Raw genomic sequence first — 17,132 nt, 5'->3', positions numbered from 1 at the left:
ATGACTTAGATTATCAGATAATATAACTGATACCATCACGCCCATATTGAGTCATAATGGCCCATTGAGATAAACAACACGCAAGGATGCTGTAATGCAATATCATATTTATGCATTGAGATATTTTTAGCTTATGAAAACAAATTTCTGTGGGAATATTCCTCTTGCGTGTTTAATTAATCTCTTGATGGAGAATGTTCGTGATCTTCGTCAAGGGCATGACTTAGATTATCAGATAATATTACTGATACGATCACGCCCATATTGAGTCATAATGGCCCATTGAGATAAACAACACGCAAGAATGCTGTAATGCAATATCATATTTATGCATTGAGATATTTTTAGCTTATGAAAACAAGTTTCTGTGGGAATATTCCTCTTGCGTATTTAATTAATCTCTTGATGGAGAATGTTCGTGATCTTCGTCAAGGGTATCACTTAGCAGATAAAATTGCTCACGCGATGACGCCCATAATGAGTCATGCCCATTGAGATAAACAACACGCAAGGATGCTGTCATGCAATATATTATATTTCTGCACTGAGATATTTTTAGCTTATGAAAACAAATTTCTGTGGGAATATTCCTCTTGCGTGTTTAATTAATCTCTTGATGGAGAATGTTCGTGATCTTCGTCAAGGGCATGACTTAGATTATCAGATAATATTACTGATACGATCACACCCATATTGAGTCATAATGGCCCATTGAGATAAACAACATGCAAGGATGCTGTAATGCAATATCATATTTATGCATTGAGATATTTTTAGCGTGTGTACGTGTTAACAATCCAGTTACGTGTCACCAACACCCATTAAGTAACAATAGTTAGCTGACACAAGGGAATTAACGAGCCAATATTACCGATAAGAAAGTCACGCCTTTAATGCGCCTTGAGATAAATCTCCCATTGAAATATCTGGATGCGTGATATCGTGATGAGAGTTGGCCGATCGTCATTGGATGAAAGATGACACGAAGTGATCGCCCATCGCTTGTTCTCGGCTATATAAGAAGCTTTGCTCGAGGCTAACTCAAACCAGTTGAAGGTGAAAACCCAAGAGGGAAGAGCAAAGAGCAAGGAGCGAAGAGCAAACCAGAAGACTAAAGTCTACGAAGAACTTCGATCATGGCAGCCCCAAAAGAGAACGTTGGTCACATCTCAACCAAGTACGTTGAAATAAGTTGTGAAGTGGCTATGCGTTGTTCGAAATGCGATTGCATGTCCGACGTGGAAAGGTTCTACTTTTTTGACCAGCTGAAGACTCACCGCCATCGACGGAATCTTCTGACAAGATGTATCTGCGAGTATCATTGTTCGTCAAACTGGCAGTTTTATCTTTGGAGCAAAATTACCGAAGCAGAAAATCCCGACAAAGCAGATTTTATAAAGATGATGTTCGCTCTGGGTAAATCGTCGGTTGATCTCTCAGCTTTCAATCTGTACGTTGGCTGCATGTCGCAGTGGGATTTCTTTAAAACATGTAGAGTTCCACAAACGCTGCCCGAGTTTGCATCTCAGTCGATGTTATCTCGCCCTTGCAAAACGTCAACCGTATCGTGGGAAAAGATCATGCTGAAACTGGATGAGGCATTTCGAGTCGAGACGCTGACGGATGATGTGTTGCTGCGCGGAATGTTGGCCTGTCGATTACTGATTCTTATCGAGGTCACGGAAAAGACTCCGGTTTTACGAATGACCGAGAGGGGTCGACAATTGCTCTGTGAAGTTTTGCCGTGTAACCTTGTGACAAACAGTAAGGTGTGGCCTGCAAGCAGCTTATGTTTTTACCCAATCTTTCATTGGATACAACGAAAGGGATACATATCTCAGGCCGAGCAGCAGTTTCTCCAGAAGCATGAAATGACCCTCAACCAACATGGTCATCGCCTCGTCTCGGTGACGGTGAGTTCCCCAAATTCCATCACCATTGGCCTGGAACCCGTCGATGGCCGTCATGATCACCCAACGACGGTGGTTAGCACCTTTGATCTAGAAAGGAACAGTTTCCCCGTGACGGTGGAGAATGGTCAAGGTGCAGAGGGAATGGAAGAAGATACCCTATTCCTATCCATGACCCCAAATCTCGGGCAGATTATGTTGATGTTGAAGATGACGTATGCATATCTGGACAATAACAATAATGGGGACTTGCACCGAGAACTGCTGTTAGCATGTCTTTTGTGCGTGATGAAGAGTGGCGTGCGAAAGATGAATAGCTTGAAACTAAATGTGCTGAATGAAGACTATGAGGAGAACATGAAACAAATACAGAAGATGCAGCCCGGGACCGTACGACCACCGCTAATAGCGTGCGACTATCGTACTTCAGCGGGACAGCGAAAGAGGGAAAAAAGAGACCGAATGAAGATATCTTTTCCATCAGAAAAACAAACGATTAAAACTTTTGTTAACAATCTCCGTCGTTGCGAGGGCTTGCATTCGAAAAGGTCAGAGTCACATTTCAAAGATGTGTGTGACGAGGTTGTAGACACTTTGTCTAAGTCTAAGATCAATAGCTTTGACGTTTTCATGTCTAGTGTGCCAAAGCAGATGGGACGAATGGCGCCCTTGCCCTCTCCATCGCGTGAGTCATCGATTCCAAGGAATGTCGGCACAAAGCGGAAGCGTGCCTTAGACAGTGACGACGACGGGGACGATATCGTTGAGATAACGCCGTCACGGGAATTGGCAGGGAAGCCAAAGGCACAAAAAGCCAAACGAAGTTGTGAGATAGACAGTGATGTCGAGGATGGCGACATTGCAACTGAGTCAGTGGCCTTGTCTCAGCCAAGGGCGGAGCAAATACGCCGACCACCAGTAACGATACCCGTGGCAGCCGTTGCAGGTGCTCGAAAAGAACAAATAGTTTTAGAGAATAAGAAGGGGATGCCAGCAGAAAGCCCCAACGCGAGCGGATCTGAAGACGCAGAAGATGATGATGATGATGATGATAATGATGACGATGATGATGACGACTATGAAAGCGACCAAGATGGTAGTGAGAGTGATGATGACAGTGGTGGAGAAGAAGGAGAGAGGGGACGATATTCATCACCGCTCAATACACCGATGACGGATATGAGTGCAATACAGGTGTCAAACTCAAACGAGACAGGCATGGAAAGTTCCACTAGCGAGACAACTCGTCCCGTTCCACCACCCCTGACCATGCAGTTGACTGGAGACCAACCCGATGTCCCATTGGATGATGCCACGATCACGCAAACAGTGGAGCAAGTGGTTGCCAAAGAAGCTTCGATGGCCAGTTCAATGATAGAGACGGACACTCCAATGTTCTCGGTACCGCCTTTGACCCTTCAATCGACCCAGTCAGAAGACAACCCAGTGGTTGATTCAGTGTCCGATTTGTTCAACGGTGACCTGTGCAACAACACCAATCTCGATGATAATGACGATGATGTCACGAATGCAGACAAGTCCCTGTACCTCGGTTCTCCTCAAGGCCCCATTGCTTCCGAGTTGATAACCAGAGGTCAGTCGGTACAAGGACCAGGCACGATAACTGTGGGTCCGATGAACTACGACACAGCTATGAGGGGGAAATGCCTGGTACGGTTGCTAAGGGAAGTGGGAGAACTGACTGAAGTGGTGCCTGAAGTGGAGGTGGTTTCCACTAGTAACGGCGAGTTTGCCTTTAAAATATATACTGATTTGCACAAGCTGTATACCCTCGATACATACCCCTTCGATTGGATCCAACTAAAGAATTGTGCACAGATCGGGCGGACTATTTTTATGGTGGCCGCATTACAGTCGGTGGACTCTAGTGATATGAGCAAGTTCGAGATATCGGCAGACAACAAACTGGCCTGGTTCCCGCCCACCAAGGGTCGTTTGGAAACTGAAATACATCCATTGGAGGTGTTGCAGTCGTCGTTTGTGCTTGGACATCAGTTGCGGAAAACAGTGCGACAGGATGAGAACTTTGGCGTCTGGGCGAAAGCCATTACAGAGAAAAAGCGGCCACTGGTAGAGTCGATCGTTCGACAGTTTGACCTAGCAACGAGAGACCTCGGTAAAACTATAGACTTAGATTATTTTGGTCGCTTTTTTCAAAAACTGTCAAACGCGTTGCCGTGGATTGATCAATATTGACTTTGTTCAACCAAAAGCTGTATGGAGTCTTAATTTTCTTGAAAGAATTTTTTGACAAGTTTGAATGTACCACGAACATGTTTGATAGGGTAGTAGTTGTGGTTAAAGTTTATTGATTTGAGAAATACGAAGCACAGATAAAACATCTAGGGTGTTAAATCTTTGAGAAATGTACAGCTAAGAATTGGTCAGTAACTTTGATTTACCAAAGATTACTTTTCCTTTTACGGTGTAAAGTAGTTCAACTAGGCTGATGGACTGCAATCTGAGTCGCTGAAAGTATTATCTCGATATTATCGTTTTTGACAAGATTTCTTTTAACAAGTTGTAATGTACCATGAAAATATTTACTAGGGTAGCATTTATTGTTAACGTTTGCTGATTTTAGTACCACGCGATACAAACATAAAATAAAATAACTAAGTTCTTAAATCTCTGGGAGTTTTTAAACTTCGCGCAATAGCAAATTCGACCGGCTGCAAAAGGAAAGAGAAAAGACCTTGCTTCTGCACTTACCGAGAGTTTGGTTCGTAAAAACTTTTATGGCAACTTTATTGCCTCATTGTGACACGCGCTCCCGCAAGGGGAAGTTCATTCTGTTCGCAGAACATTGTCAGCTTGGCGGGTTATATTGACGAATGTTCTATAATCATATACTCGCAGGCAATGGAGCCAACTTTACCCTTCGTGGGTAAGGGAGTCAAGGCAAAGACGAACATTTCGCGTGTTGCATAGGACATAATTTCAATTGGCAAATTCAAAATTTAATTGTTGTTGTATGGCATTTACAAGTGAACAGTGTAGTATTTGGGTCTTTTCTATTTTCTGGCAGATACATGGAGCTTCTGGGCTTTGGGAAACGAGAGGTTCCTCATGCGTATCCGGACCCGGTGGTGCTTGGAGACGATCGCGTTGTTCGAAATTTACTTACCCGCGAGGATAAATATATCCCCAGTTATCGATACTTTGACATTGTACAGAACGAGATTGAACCACATATGAGATTCATGGTTACGACATGGATGCAGGACGTTTGCGAAGAGCAAATGTGCGAGGAAGATGTATTTGTCTTGGCAGTGAATTATTTAGACCGATTTTTATCGATTGTACCAACGAGAAAATGCAAACTACAATTACTTGGTGCCGCGTGCTTGTTAGTCGCTAGCAAATTTAGAGATACCTCGCCGCTCGGAGTGTACAAACTATGTACGTACACGGATGACTCGATAACGAGCGAAGAGTTATTAGTTTGGGAAATGAAGCTACTTGAACAACTTCAGTGGGACCTGTCAGCAGTAACACCTTACGATTATCTCGAGCAGTTTTTTGCCCGATTCTCATTTCCCAACGCCGGTGCGATCAGAAAGCATGCAGCAACTTTAATCGCCTCGTGTTATACAGATGACACGTTTTTTATGTATCCGCCGTCTTTGCTGGCTACAGCCTCAGTTAGCATGGCATTTACTAGACTTGGAACAAAAGAGCAAAAAGGAGGAGAAACAGTATCGATGCTTTTGACATTTTTTCAACGACTAACCAATAAAGGAGTCGATTACTTACAGAATTACGAAAAACTCGTAGACGAGATTGTCAAACTGAATAATCACTACAATTAAAGATTTTATTAGTTCACTGTCGATTTTATTGGTTCACAATATGTTTCTTCATTGAATAGTTAAAAAGAGTCACATTTGTTGGGTTTTAGTCCCCTTCTTTACGAGATCATCTTTCGGGTTCATCGTCATGATCCAACCAGTGACGGGAAAAATCGTTTGTCTTATTAAACCAGGCTGAAAGGCGCTCGTAGGCGGCGATATTTTCACTGCCGCCCCAAATCTGTTGCATCAAGCTCAGTGTATTTTGATACATCGTTTCCGTACACACCACGGCCGTTTCACGTGTCAACTTGTCCAATACTTTTTCAAGCCACTTCCAAATGTTCATCTGGGAATCTTCTTCTTTGATGACAAACAGCCGGTCCACCGAGTCATCGTTCACAATTTCTTTCAGTTTCTGAGGCACAAAGTCATAGCCGTAACGAGAGTCTAGAGGTCGACGAGTTTCCATGATGAATGAAACTGGAACACTTTAGTTGGATTTCAACGAGGGCTAATGTTTTTTATAAGTCTAACAATTTGATCCTACTATAATTTTATCTTGAGAACAAAAATCCCAACAATCAAATATCATTTTACCCATTCTATACAGTGTCCTATGTTTTGGCCGCGCTTCTCGCTGTTTTCTTGCTTTGAACTGTCTCGTCCTTGGTGCCCCGATGCACTTTTGTGGCAGGTTCAATGTGATAATAATCCATAGGCTGGTACGGAGTCGGTCCAGTCGTCAAACACGCAATCGCAAAAGCTGCACTCTTCAAAATGTAGCCTGAAGATTTTCCTCGCCATTCTCGTCTGACCTCATCCGAAAAGAACTCCAAATTTGGCGCGCCTTCGGTTCGGTCCATTAGGATTGATTTCTGTTCGTGTCGTTTTTGGTTTCTCTCTCACTTCTTCTCTTGCCGGTCGGTTCGACTCGTCTGGACTTTTTGGCAAGACAGGCGGTTCCTTATACCGTTTGGCGAGAGCGCGACGCGAATGTCGTCAATCGTCAATGGAAAACTCCCCGATACGTAGATGTTTCGTGGTCTTGGGGGTGTTTCTCTGGGCTGGGCATTTCGATACGTAGATGTAAAGTCATTTCCTGTGCGTATTCCTTGCGTCATCACAGTTTAAGCATAAAAGAAAAGCGCAACAAACGGGTCGTGGAACGGCCATCAGTTTACCGCTGCAAACGCGAAGAGCAAAAAGAAAGCATGGCACCCGTGACTCGTTCTCAGACGATCGTCTTGCGAACGTGTAAACTTTACCTACCCGGAGGCACTGACGAAGATTACATGAAAATTTACGCTAAAATCATGACGGAAAAGAAAAAATCTTTACTCCGCGCTCTACGGCGCACGAGAAAGTGCTTGCATTGTGGAAAAAGGTTTTCGCGCGAGAGACATCCCAGGCCGTCCATGACCGGACATGACGACGACATGAAGTTTCCCCAAGTCTTCGAGGTTTTTACGAGCGTTAAGACCGGACTGCACGCCAAGACCTTCCTGAAGCAATTAAACGAGGCAAAGAAAGCTTTTTACGAAAAGGAAAAGGTCCACCGAGTTTGTAAGGCGTTTGAAGCAATGGCAGAAAGGCGATGTTTATTTTGCTACAAGTGGTGCAGGTCGTCTCCATTCGAGTATTAGAAAAGACTACCGCAAACCAATGTGATGTTTTTCCAGAGAAAGTTGTAAAAACATATAATAAAATTATTGCAAAGTGTTGCATCTGTAGCATTATTTGATGGCTGTGATTGTATCAATATGGACTGGGATCTAATCTCTGTTTGTGTGGGGGAGGCTGCGAGGGTGGAGATGGAGGTGGGCAAAGAAGATTAGTTCGTAGTCATTATCACTCGCGTCAAACCACTGCTTGACACAAAAGAGGTCAATCCCCGAAACGCGAAAGCAGCGCATTGCGCATTGTATAGCCAAACAGAAAACCATGGGCGAGATGAACAACAAGTGTATAATTTAATCAAAAAAACTTAAAATAATTTTACAAGACACTTTTTGTTTGATTATTCCAACGTGAATGTCACTTTTTGCCGCGTTTGCTTTTACCTCCTCGACTATCGTCGGCCTTTCGTTTGACCGATGATCCTGTAGTAATTATTCGGTCTGGTTCGACCTTGGACTTTACCCAGGCGTGATACGTTCTCGATTGATGGACACCAAACGGTGTCAGACGATACAAGCGGCGAGATGCTTCCCTAAATAATAGATTGGGTTCCTCTTCGACGCCGTCGATGCGCTGATTAAGTTGCTTCAAAAAGTCCTCAAACTCGGGTTGAACGTTTGGTGGCCCATATTGCGAGTTCCTGGAAGACGTTGGCAAGAGATAGGCACCTGGAACAGTTAGCACATCTGCAGGGTCACAAGGAAGGCTCGTCATGTAATCCGTCTCAGGATCTTCTGGCAATCCCTCTGCCAGCACTAGTAGCGCACTCATGGCTACAAGGTCCAACGGTGCCCTCGGATCGGAAGCACAACAAAAAGCCAGCTTGGCATGCAACCGGACACACTTCTCAACTTTCCTGTCCATTTTATAGTGGTTTCTTATCATCCAATCGAGGGGTGCAGTCATTGCGAGAGTAAGTGGCCGGAAGGTCTCGGTAACTGCCTTGACATTCCACAAGGCATATCCAGGCTGAAAGGTTCTCAAGCGATCCCTCCGTATCCTGATCTCGGGATATTTGCAGTCCCAGCCAATCAACTGAGTGATGGCCGCGGCCAAGCGCAGCACGGCATCCTTTGTCATGGGAAAATTGTTCGACACAGCCCTCACCTCTTCGTACATAAAAGCCATGCTAGCAGAAAACCACCGCCGGGAATCTTGGTCCGCATCAGACTCCAGCAACTCACCAAACTTCACGGGGCATTCGACAGTTAAAGATGCCCGCTCTTCGTCTGACAGATGCCGAACGAGATTCAAACAGGCAATGCTCAAGTAGGCGGCAGAATGGTCCACCGGTTGTCTGGTAATGATCCATGCCAGCTGTCGAAAGTCATGTTTTGTGGTGGACGTTTTCGGGTCCACCAGATCCACAGCCGTTCGAAGAACGCCCTTGGAGAAACGCCTGGCACCCTCTATCAGTAGCCACACCATCTCTGTGCCGGGATTGTCTACAGAGTCCATGTACTCCTCGAAAAGATAAAAAAACTGCCTCCACCCAAATGGTAACACTTTTGGGTTGCGGTGCATGATTTGAACAGCGAACCACAACTGGGACATGTCGTAGCGACTGCGCTCGCTGACTCGAGTCATTCTCCATCATCTCCTTCAGCTCCCTAACTGAGGCTCGTAGCCGATTGGAACGAACTGCGTGACATGCGCTCTTTTATATAACAAGGAACACGTCATCCTTATTCAAAACGTCATTGTGACACAAGAAGCCACGCAATAGCCGTGGCTCGACGTCACCCAAGGGCGTATGACGTCAAAGGACCAACATGACACGGCATTGCTCTGTCGACATCACGATTTGTGGCAATCCATGAACACGTCACGGTCCCCTTGACGCACGTTTCGAATACGTTGCATGATCTTTTAATTTCCTATTACGTCATTACTCATTGCGTCACAAGTCCGTCTATAAAATGTCGGGGCAATTCGCTTTGCAGTTAGTTGTTTACTTGGATCTCAAGCAAGTAACATCAAAAAAAAAAAAAAACGGGAGCAAGGAGAAGCTGAAAAATGGCGCCGAAGACGAGCAAAGAGAGAGAAGAGGAAAGAAGGTCGATGCTAAAGGTGGTGACTAATACGATCAGAGAACGCAAGAAGAAAGTCTTTCAAGGCAACCAAAAAGAGTCACTGTTTGCACTAGCAATGGTGATGGAAGATGGACAAAACATGGATGACATTGACGTTGAAGCAGTAGGATCCATGGATGGCATTGACGTTGAAGCAACAGGGTCCCCCGTCCCACGTTTTAGTGCTGAGTTGGAAAAAGCATTTCAGAAGATCCAGGATGCTGCCAAACGCATAGCCCCGAAATCGTTGCGTAACTTTAACAAGCCATTGCTGGATGACTGTGCCATTTTGGAAGGCGAGTACGATGGTTTTGCCTGGGATGAAATCAAGCGGCGTTTGAAGCGGCTTCACCCGATACACCTTTTGAGACTCGAATGGTCGCTGAACAGAGTGGAGGAAGGCGCTGACGATCAGCTGGTCCAGCTTTTCTTCCCCGAAAAGAAGTTTCCCGATTGGCTGACGAATGTGGGGCAGATTTTACACGATGCTTGTTGCGACGATGCCAAACTCGTTGACAACATGCTCATGGCGTTACGTTATGGGGCGCGGTTCAGTCACCTCTATAAGAATGCGGCATGGAAACACAGAGAGAATATGGCGTTGATGAAAAGGTTGGTGAGCATCATGGCAGTTTACCAATTGTTGTTGCCCTCTTCGGATGAGTGGGTTGGATTTGCAGTGATGAACGAGTTCTTTCGTGAAGCGTATCTGGATGATGAAGAAATGGAAGAAATATGCAAGGTTCTGGAGTTGGCGGTTCATACAGACCGTTGCGTGGAGACCTCTATGTCCAAAATTGAAGAGAGAGATGAAAAATGGGAAGGAGAACAGGAGGAGAATTACATAGAGTGGGAATGGGAGTGCAACGATGCAGTGGAAGAAGGAATGAAGCTGCATTACTCGTTTTGCGAGGAAAGTCGCCCGAATGATGCGCTCGAGAAAAACGTTGGATCAGCAGACGAAGCCAAGTTTTGGAAATGGTTGTCCGTTGTGTCAGATAAGATGAAGCAGAAAGATATCAGATGTACACAGGATCGGTACGAGCAGATATGCGCCTTGGCAGATCGCATTGGCGATGGAAAAGGCGATGCCATCGACGCCATGCTGTCAGTAAAAGGGTGGATGACGAGTACAGAAAAATCTGAATGACTACCTAACTTCTTGTAGTCAACGGAACTTAATTGAACTCTGGCAATGAATCTAAAACTAATTGACTACAAATAGAGACAACAATTGTAGCTGATTGAGCAAAAATATACTGTTGTGAAAAAAAATCATAGGTCAATAAACGGTATCCATTAAACTCTTTACACTTGATTTGTCGTGATATTTTGTATTGTATATTCGTTTTTCAAATGTGTCAATGCTTTCACATCTTTGATCTTTTCCCCTCGATATGATCCCCTTTTAGCAAATATCGGGTGAGAAACGTATTGAAGCGACAAACAAAGCATCCTTGCATGACCGACGATATTGCAACGTCTGAACGACGGTGTGACTTGACGTCAATGAAATTGCGTCATTCAGTACCGTTAAAGAAGGTATAAAAAGCTGCATCGCGCAGTCGACAGACAGTCTGCTTCGAGAAGTCTTAGCGATAACACGTCTATTTGGCAGTCAGCGCAAAACGATGATTCGTACACGCAAGCAAACCAGTTCCATCGTCCGCAAGGGGGTCCTGTGGCTAGAGTCAAAGAAGCCCATCGGCCAAAGACCTTATTCGCTGGTGGTGGATTTCCAAGAATACTTGAGCACTGTGGTAGAAAGATATAAGCACTCGCCATGCATAGAGGCTGTGAAAGGGAAGGGAGACAAGCTGGCGCGAGACATGAACATTGCCATAGACAATCTCGTTGGCGATTACAAAGTTAAACTGGATCGTTTCCAGGCTTCGAATACGCCCGTTCTTAGCTTAACTGACGTAGAACTGGCCGAAGAGTTGCTTCGCTATCGCCTACGAGACTATAGTCTGGGAAATGTCGTGATGCTGCTAAACTGTAACATCGTCAACGCTCTGTATCCCTGGTTCTATGAATCAATTGAGGAGGTAATTGCACTGCTCATGCTAGGCCTGGAAAATGCTAGTGAGAATCTTGCGTCGTTCCGAATCAGCCGGAACTATTTGGAATGCTCATTGGACGAGGCCTTTCGTACAGTTTTTTTTTGCAGGGAATCAAACATGCAACCATTGATAGCTTGGAGAGACCTGCACGTATCTCTCTAATTTGATTATCTGTCATAATCTTGTTACAAATAGTAGGTAAAAAAAGATAATTAAAAGTTAAATGAAGACATTGTCAAAAGTTTATGTTTGTGAGTTGTTTTTATTTTAACAGATTTGGGATAAACATGTAAGAGCAGACATAGCACCGTGGGTCAATCTTTTTAATGCAAACCCGATGTGCAGCCGTCCAATGCCTGGAGAGACCTGCACGTATCTCTCTAACTCGATTGTCTGTGGCAACATTTTTGTTACAAAAAAACGAATAAACGAAAGCGTTGCCAAGTTGACATGTTCGTGTGTTGTTGAACTACTTTCGTGTTCACACATTTAGTAAAACCATATAGAGTAGACAAAGTACAATAAAGTTTGTAAGTTCACGATACCATTTCACGATCCAGAGTTTTGTTTCAAATTAAAAAACTCCAAAAACAAGTCCACGATCGAGAGGTAATCAGACACTGGAATGGTTAGATAATACTCGGCTACCACTTGCTCCCATCGGCGCTGAGTATCAATATCTTTAAGGCACTGGAGCCAGTCGACCATCTCTTTGGCAAAGCGCTCGACAAGCGCGTCCATTCTTGTCGTGATCTTTTTCGAGGGGGGTTTTGAAAAGGCCCACTCCAGCGATGCATCATTCAGTCGCAGCGATTTCGACAACTCGCCACCGACGTCGACTCCGTAGACGCGTCTTGTCTCGCGCACCACCAAGATGTTGGAGGTGTTATTATCCGATGCTCCGACAACATTCTTGGCTACAACGATCCGCAAAACATCCATGGGATTTTCCAACGTGCTAATCCAATCGTTTTCAAATTCGTGTAACTTGCATAGGCCCCTGCTCTCATTGTTCGCCACTAAGCCTTCGCCCAACACATGGCCCGGGTTTCCTATCATGGGACTGGAGAGTCCAACCTGGCCATCGGCCGTGACAAACACTCGCTGTTCGGGAATGCACTCTTGTAAACCCAACACTTCGCGGACCAGCCGAGTTAGACAGACACAGCGAGTCGCCTGTTGATCGAGCCTAAAGGGACCCTTAATCACCCGCCGTCCGCCAACATCAACAAACACAGGCGGTTTTCCTCCAGCTCGCTTCTGTGCCAGGGGCTTTCCTCTCGTGAGATCACGCCACGATGTCGAAGACGCAAATGTATCATCCCACGACAGCGAATTGATCCAGTCGAGTCGCTGTTTTTTGGTTGGAGCGTCATGTTCTCCCGTCTTGCGTTTTTGGCAATGAACTATCGACACAGGATCTTCATTCGTCAATTTTAATCGGAGCTTTAGGATTTCCATCCTCTTCTGAGGAAACCTGGGTGGTACAGATCGGTACACCCGACAAGCCTCGTCCTTGAATGCGGGCTGTCTTCCATCGCTCGTCTGCTCTTCGCACAGGCGTATGTGTTCCATAAACTCTTCAAAGCCCTGTTTGACTCTGTGAGAAGGAGGGCCATGACTGTATGAAACGTTGGGGGGTAACGCCAATCCTTGCCTTTCACAGTATTTTGTGAGCATTGAAGTCGTATCGAACAAATGCTTGCCTCGTCGAGTGTGTCTATCCTCTGCGCAGGCTGGCATTGGATAAGCTCTGCGCTCCATGGGCACTTCCCTCGGTTCGCACGGAAGGTCAGACAAGGAATCCAGACTAGTCTCGTCCGGAAAGCGGCCCGTCAGCACGAGTAACGCATTGAAGATAACAAGATCGAGACGAGCAGATTTATTAGAGCAACAGGTCAAAGCCACCGTTGCGTACAATTCGACGTAGTCTCGTGCTCTGGGATCGAGTGTATCTTCTGCCCGTTTCATCCACCAAAATGCCACCGCAAATCCCAGAATGAGAGGTCGAACGCTCTTTTTGCACAAACTCCACTCGGGCGCCAGAAATTCTTTAATCGTTTCGGCCATGTTTTTCTTGTTGAGTCGCAGTTTTGGAAACATAGAATCCCAAACCACCAAATGTGTGACGGCGGCAGCAAGGCGAAGAGCAGTTTCCGGTGTCATGGGGTACGCGTGAGACACAGCCATCATTTCTCTGTACAGAAAAGACATACAAGCCACAAAATTTGATCGGGCTTCCTCATGCGCGCACTCCTCCAGAAGGTGGTTCCACTCTTGTGGGAAGTCCATAGTCGTCGACTTGTCTAGTTGCCTCAGCACATCGAGACATGCCACACTCAGGTAGGCAGCCGAACGGTCCACAGGCTGTCTGGCCATGGCAGCAGCTACACGCCAGTAGTCGAGCCGTGACACACTTTTAGGACTTTTCAGCACCGCGATAACATCCTGCAGAATTGTTGCTGGACACCGGCCGTGATCCTCGACCAGGAATAGCATCAGTTTAGATGTATCCCTTATCATCGTATCAAGATACTCTTCTAGAAAAAAGAAAAACTGTTTCCAACCACCAGGCAGAACTGCAGGGTTCCTGATCATCTTCTGAACGATAGATCGCAACTCGAACATATCGTACAAGCTGCGTTGACTGACTCTGCTCAACATGATCGCACTCCAAGACCGCCGACAAGTGAACGAACGAGTTTGGTGGAAATCTCTAAGCTCTTGTTCTCAAGATTCGCGCTCTGGCACCACGAGACGTTTCTGAGCTTGAATGCAGCGTCTCTGTTTTTTATAGAGTGCAAACCAAAACGTCATTAAATCGTCATATTACTTTATGACCTCAATCGGGCGGGACCTATGACATCACACAATGACGCTGTTGTGGGTTGTAAAAAGAAGATTATGACCTCGATGGGGTGGAGTCTGACACGTCAATCAATGACGTAGTAGTTTTTTTTCTAATAAAGTTGTTGTCGTCGTTCTTGTAGCTAAACGGCTTATAAGAACCGAATCGAGCTCTCGGCTAGCAAAGAAAATCTGCAAGAAGAAGAAGCGGCCAAACAGACGAGAAAGATGAACAAAGCGAAGCAAGCAACCAAAGAAGAAGAAACCTTACCTTACCTTAGCAAGGACGACCGAGACTATTGTAAAGCGTTCATCAGATACATGAGTGCCATGCAGCAGATAAACCTAAGACGAAAGAAACGGAACCTACCACCTCTAAAACTTCCCAGTCATGCTTTTGTGAATAGAGACAATGAAGTGAAAGGCGACAAAAGGGACCGTCCAGTGAGGACCAGAGTTGTCGCTCGGACACGAAACTTAGAAAAGGTGATTCAACGATTGAAGAATAAGAGAGAAAGCACGGGACAAGAAAAAGTGTCAAATGTCGACAGCAGCTAAAGAAGGAACTTGATAATTGACTTGAATGACAGTGACAATGATTGGACTGGGACATTGATTGCGTTTTTTTTTCAGTGACTTGTATTGTGTTATTTAAAGACTCAACGATTGTTTCACATTAGTTCTTGTATATATCAAATCCGATAAATCGTTGAAAGTATCGCGAAAAAGCAACTCGCTTCATTTTGGATACGAAACATTAGAGTTGGTGTGAAGTAAAGTATCTTGACATGAATAAAATGATGTTACCTTTTTTTGTAAAGAAAGTGTTGTGATTAATACTTGATATCATTGGGTGATGATTTGAACATAGAGGGTGCATTTCATAGCCCCATGTATATGCTTAGTGTTTACAAGGCCATACTTCAGCATTCGAAAGGCAGAGACAGCTATAAAAGAGCATATTGTTTTAAAATCACATAAATAACTCCGATGACAACTTGTAAAGATTTCTACCAGGGTCCAGAAGAAAGAACCAAAGATATTACTTTGACTTTACTCTTAGTAAAACGGACCGTCCAAGAGAGATTTTTTTTTACGACAAGTGTGCATAAATGATTTTATTTTGTGCATTTTGTACCGTATTTTAGCTTTGTAGCTATATAATTTGTTTATTGATATATCTTAAACCAATTCAACCTTTATTCAACTGATTTTTTTTTATCGTTTTAACGAAGTATCTTTGTATTTTTGTTAATCCAGATTGAGGTAAAGGTATTTGCCATTGGACATGGCATTGGCTTCTCCGATATGTCCCTTTTCGCGCGCTTTTATTATGAGTTCGAAATAAGGTACGTAAAGTTTTATTATTCCTTGTCTTGTCTATCCAATGTGGTGGCAATGCATAGTCTTGTATATGCATTTGACACCGTTCATTCCATTGACAATAGGGTGACTTTATTGTACATGGATATCTGAATAAAACGCATACCAACAAGACATTGACGAACCAAAGCGTGGGAGAATGATCACAGATTTTGGCCAGAGGGCTTCACTTAATTTCTTGGGGTTTGCGGCTGACTAGCCGAATTGGAGAATCAGTTTGCATTGCATGATTGTCTTTGGGCTTGTTCGTTTGCACAAGCCAGTGAGCGATGCATTCAGGCAGTATGTTTTTTTTTACTCGAGGGTATCCGATGCGTGCTCCGGTAAACTCCTCGCTCTAACCTGACACACACACACACACACAGGACGAGTCGCCCGGTTTTAGAATTAAAAAAAATCCATACCCATTTTGGAACAGAAACAAGCTTTATTTTTAATTCAATTATCCTATTCTTTAAACCGTGGCAGTTACACCGAGATCGAACATCTAACATGAATGGTTCAAAGAGTTTCTTTGTCCACTTCTTCAAGTCATTATCCGATTAAAAAAAATCTAACACAACTAGTTCAAAGTGTTTCAATGTTCCGTCACGTCATTCTAATCCTCAATTTGGGACACAGTCATTCCTCCATTCTGCCAAAGCCATCAAGGAGTCACAAACTTTTCTCCTCTCGCACTCGACACGCTTCAAAGACGTGGAAATCTGTTCAAACATGTCCTGGGTACACTCTTTACCGCATTTTTTCAGTTTCACAAGCACCTCGTCAAACCATTCCAAGAATTCTGCGGTGATCGTGTCATCGTGACAGGAAGCGATTTTAGCACCCTCTTCATCGAACAGGTACGATAGGGCGAGGCCTTCCTTTCCCTCCTCACTGTGAGGGCATCTATCCTCTCTGTACTCATTCATTCGGCGGCTCGTACAGACCGCAAGGTCCAGCACCTGGCAGATACGCTCGAGCCCTGCGTGATCCAAATGGTTGGTCTTAAAGTATTCTGCTATAGCTTTAAAATGGGGATGGTCGTCAAATCCCCAAGGAGGAATTTTCTCGCACAGGCCAATGTACAACGAAATGCAACTGACATAATTGTTCATCAGCACCATGTTCTCTCGTCTCTGGCGGCAAATGTCTTCAAATGGCTCCGACGTGACCTCCCCCGTCAATGCCTTTTCCATTTTGGCAGTCAGCGCCTCGTCGGTCTGTGTCACCTCGTGTAAGCGTGTCCCCATCTGCACGAGCCAGGGTGGAGCTCCAATGTAGTAAAATTTTGCAGACAATTTGCTGTTGTCCAACCGGTTTGCAAGTTCAACGCCATCCTCCAAGCCTGCTCTCAGGTTGTCTTCATGAAAAGACAGTAGGTGG

The 17,132-nt window shown here is 44.7% G+C and overlaps 1 pseudogene; it reads left to right on the top strand.

Annotated features, from left to right (window-relative positions):
- The first annotated feature begins 4,963 nt into the window (after nt 1–4,963).
- LOC140937974 (G1/S-specific cyclin-D2 pseudogene) lies at nt 4,964–5,743 on the top strand (annotated as a pseudogene).
- Nucleotides 5,744–17,132: the final 11,389 nt, after the last annotated feature.

Source organism: Porites lutea, chromosome 5, assembly GCF_958299795.1.
Source record: "Porites lutea chromosome 5, jaPorLute2.1, whole genome shotgun sequence".
Classification (NCBI taxonomy): Eukaryota; Metazoa; Cnidaria; class Anthozoa; order Scleractinia; family Poritidae; genus Porites; species Porites lutea.
The sequence above is the reverse complement of the archived record's forward strand: the minus strand, read 5'-3'. Positions and strand labels throughout refer to the sequence as shown.